Consider the following 5011-nt stretch of genomic DNA (forward strand, 5'->3'; position numbering starts at 1 on the left):
TCTGAAACAACCATCCACAAAGAACAATATAAAAACAGTAAAACCAACGCACAACAACCACAAACATGTTAAATCACTAATACACCAAGACATTAGACACAGTAAAGCTCGCCGCCTGCAGCAGGAACAAACAGAGAGCCTGTTTAGTGTGAACACTGCTGACTTTGTTTTTACTTTGCATTTTATTTTATTTTATTTTTTACGGTCGTCTGCTTTTGATTCACTCTGAAGCGTGTTGTTTCTGCTCCGTGTGTCTTCATGTGCTGGATCATCAAAGCCAACAGGAAGCAGCCAAAGCAAAGTGTCTGATCACCTTCATCAACGAGAGATTTCATTTTTTGATTTTTCATCAAATCTGCTAGAAACACGCTTTGACTCGCTGATTATTGAATGTAAACTGATGGAAAAAATCTCAGTCTTTCCATGTAAAGTTACGTTTAAATAAACACAAAGTTACGAATACTTTAGGGGTCACTGAAGGTCACGGAGGCCCCGAAAGTCCCGCAGGTTTAATGGGACTTGTCACCCAAACTCCACAGTGAGATGTCAGCAGTGCTGACAGAGGCCTCAGCCTGTCACAGAGCATCATATGCTATTATCAGACAATAATACACCATACTCCCACCCTGGCCCCCACCCACTCAGAGCCTCCTGCTGGCTGCTTGCTGAGGGCCGAAATTGTGCAACGCAGGAGGCTTCTGGTTTTCCGGAGCCAGAAAAAAAGGCTAAGAGAGGAAAAAGGAGATAAAGAGAGGGCGGTTGGTGGTCTGAGGCCGGCCAAAGATACCTTACCTCCCTCCACCACCTTGAATGTGTGTGTGTCTGTTTGTGTGTGTGTGAGGGGTCCAGGCAATAACAGTACGGATGAACGTCATGAAACATCAGAAACCACAGCAAACCCACACTTTTTTTATAGATGTTCACAGAGGCATCCGTTAGCCGTTAGTGCTGGTTACACACACACACACACACACACACACACACACACACGCACACACACACACACACACACACACAGTAAACGGCTGGGGAGTGAACACCTGCAGCAGATGTTGACATCTTGTTCTCTCAGCAGCCAGAAAACACTCAGAGAGTGGACTGCCACACTCAGAGCTCCTCCAGGACATGAAGTCTGAGTTTGTCCTGAAGGTGGCGACAGAGGGAGAGGTCACCAGGTCACCACAGTTGGTAGGTTACATCGGCTGTGCGTATTGTGACGAGATCCCAGAAAACTAAATGTAAAAAACAAAGAGTGTGTGTGACACAGGAGTTTGGCATTTGAAGCACATATTTTATTTGAATGAGCTTCTTGGTAATGAAAGGAGCCTCTCAGTCTGGTTCAAGTCTCATTTGGCTTTCAGTGGGGATGCATCGATCAGCTGTGAGAAAAGCATTTCTTACATTCATGTTCCACCAGCCAGTAAAAGTTTTCTTGTCTGCATCGTAGCTGCATTTCATTTTCACAACCTACACAGATATTTTTGACAGTTTTTCATGTTCCACAAACATCTGAGCAGCTTGTGATTTGTAGATTTCCACTGTGGAGAATTGCTGCGTACATGCAGCAAAAGACAGTGACATGTTAAACTGCAGGAGGCCCGTGATGATCTCAATCAGATCCAGACTTTAGTGACAGATCTGTCTTGCAGTGATGATGTTTGGAAACTAGAGCGTCTAGAGGGGGATAAAATCGCTGTGCAGTAAATAATAAGGAGGGATACCTGGTCACTCTACCTAGGTCTGAGTTGTCCACTTACTGACTCATCCTCACCCGCGACCCTGAATTGGTTAAGCAAAAGAGGATGGATGCATGGATGGATTCTACCTTCAGCAGTTTATTTTTAATGTGTCTTAATTATTTACAGATATTTTCTAACTTATTTATAGCTGATCTCTGTCCTCTATAGTGAGGATTTTCTGATTATTCTGCATTGATATATAAGATGCGAGCACAGGGCAGGACAGGGCCACCTTCATAGACCTTTGACCTGCACATGATTGTTAATGTCTTGCCAGTGAGTTTTGCAGGATATGAGCAAAGTTTTTCTACTTGCTTGTAAAAAATCACCCTGACTTTGTTTTCTTAGAAGAGATGATGAAACAATAAATAGTTTTAAAGGTTTTTGTGGATATTTTGTTGACTCCATTTACATATAGGGCATTTTCACATACTTCCCTGCAGAGGTATGAGCCACCTGCCTAGACCTCTTGCCCCTCCTTTGACCCCGCCCCCATGTAAAACTTTCTAGATCTGCCTCTGGATTTGATTTAAAACAGAAAAGAGCAGGACGGATTGATGCAGTTGAAGTTACAGTGAAGGGCGCCCCCTGGTGACTGCTATGGTCTCTGCACCTTTCCCGTTAGTTTTCTCTTTGAGGTTGTCCTTATTAAATCCACAGGATGTTCTCTGGATGTTTTCCTGAAGTCACTGAGCCCATCTGAGCGTTTCACACCTCAGAATCGACAACAAGACGAAGTCATCCTCTTTTCATCTTCGGCTTCATGATTTTTCTCCTGTAACTTCTTCCCCTTCTAATAGTGAAATGTTCCCGCGCCCCTGGCTGCAGCGCATGCTCAGTCAATTGCCTCAGTTCTCTTTCTGTTTGACTTTATCACTAATTTACTAAATGACTGATTCCTTGCAGGACTGCGCACGCTTTGTGGCTGTGAGGAGCGCTTTATTGATGATGCCTTCAATGTATAATCGTAAACATTCCTCTCTGCGAACACAGGTCACATCCACACTGAGATTTACATTATTATTATTATTATTATTAAAGTTGGTGAACCTTTAAAAATAACAAGTGTAAACACTGATCAGTCCATACATCCATACAGAGCATTTCACAGCAGGACACTGGTGGGTTTCTTGACATTCACTTATATTTCTGAGAGTTTAAGCTTAAGACTGACTCAGCTGTCACAAAACATCCTTATTCTTCTTAAACCATTCGTTGTTTCGCAGCCATAACTCTGTCCTACATGACTCCCTAGTGTTTCCTTGTTTTCTCTTCCCAGTGTTCCCAGTGCCATCATATTTACATTCCTCAGCCTGCAGTTTCTTTTGTTAAGATGCTTGTTTGGAAATCCCGTGTTTATGACTCGTTCAACTTCAAAATTCAGCAGCTCAGTGTTCATATATGTATTCAAACCATCTGTGGAATTTTAAAAGTGTCACGGCGAGTGAGAAGAGCCGTGTGGAAGAAATGAAGGAGGGTCCAAACGCAGGCAGTCGTGAAGGTGTGAAGGTGGTTTATTGAATAAACGGCAAAGGGAAAGTGGCAAACAAAGACAAACTAAACTATACTGAAAAAACAACTGAACTACAGCGCAGAAACCAGAACACGAACATGAAGGAGGGCGAGCAGAGGCAGATGATGGTAGACAGCAGGGAACACACGGATGAAACATGGTGAATACACAGACGGACCAGCAACTACAATGACAGAAGACGCGACTTAAATACACACAGAGAAACACAGGGAGATTACACACAAGTGGGGAACACAGCTGGGAGTAATCAACGAGACGAGACAGAGGTAAAACTGAACACTCACACACTCACATGAGATGCAGACCTTCACAATAAAACAGGAAACAAGAACACTACACAAAGACGCAGACTCGACACTGAGAGACAGACAGAAAATGACACATGGAACTAAACCCACACAAAACATGGAACTCTAATAATAATCATCATCTTAGCGCCAAAAACCACAACAATCATTCAAAAATAAACTAACAATCAAAACTCAAAATACTGGTTTGAAACTGACCCAGAACCGTTACAAAAAGCATATTTCAGGCATCTTACCAAACAGTTTTCCATGGTTATAGACTAATTCCTGCAGCACTTAGATAAACAGGATTTCTGTCGATCCTCGGTTCTCTTCAGCAGCTTTAATGTCAGAACATTTCTACCTCAATGTATTTGGAACAGACCAGATCTCTTAGTTTGGTTCATTGTGTTTTGTTTAGATAATGCTGATTTCCTTCCTTTTTGCTCTTTCTACTCTGCAGAGCAGTCGTATATTCTTCTGCAAAAACCTGAAAAACATGTGAGCTGTAAACCTTTTATTTTCATTTAAAGCAGGAAGAAAGCAGGAATGTCAAAAGTGTTTGGACAGTGAATGTTCTGGTGTCAGAAAGTCCTGTTGCACCATGTAAATAAAGTTCAGTGAAGAAATACCTTTATCTGTAACAGTGAGTTTAAAGAGTTTCTGGAGACTTTGTGCTTTTAAAAACAAATGTAAAAGTTTCGATATAAAGAGTTTTATCAATGGTGCTGTATGGTGTGGTGTCATCTTCTATCTTTCAGTACGCAAGCTGCCTGTTCACAGTTTAAAAAGTTATTTACATTCACACAGAGAAACTGTTTTTCAGAATTTTGTTCTGGAGTTTAAATTAAGCTTTCATAAAAATCAAAGCCTCGAAGGATCATTAGGCAGGAGGTGCTGTTATGGACAATTAATTTCACCAGGCAGGAACAAGCTAGTCCAGTGCACATGCTCAGTAGGAATCTGTCCCTGTCTTTGTAAAAATTCAATTTCTTATTTAAATAAATATGACTTTTAATTAATAGATGTTAAAAGACTTTTAGGATCCAAATATACTCTAAATCTAAAGTAAGAGAATTCATGATAATAGTGGATCATCATAATAAACAACTATAAATGAATCCCACATCTGGTACCTTACGTGCTCTCATCCATAGAGAGAACTTGAGGGCAGAAGAAAATTAAGCAAACATGAGTAATTAAACCAATACATTCAGTAAAGGACTCCATACCCTCCCTCTCATAGCCCTGCGACAGAGTGCAAAATTAATATTTCTTTGTTCCGTTATGTTTAACCAGTTTAATGACGTGTGGAAATCTGACAATGATTTAGGTCATTTTGATGAGAAATCTAGAAAAGTGTTGATAAACTGTCAAACCCTGCTGCAGTTGTGACGTTGAAATGCCATCATCCTATAAGAAGGTTAAACTGTGGTCACGTGATCTCCTCA

The sequence above is a fragment of the Neolamprologus multifasciatus genome, chromosome 20 (genome assembly GCF_963576455.1).
Source record: "Neolamprologus multifasciatus chromosome 20, fNeoMul1.2, whole genome shotgun sequence".
Lineage (NCBI taxonomy): Eukaryota > Metazoa > Chordata > Actinopteri > Cichliformes > Cichlidae > Neolamprologus > Neolamprologus multifasciatus.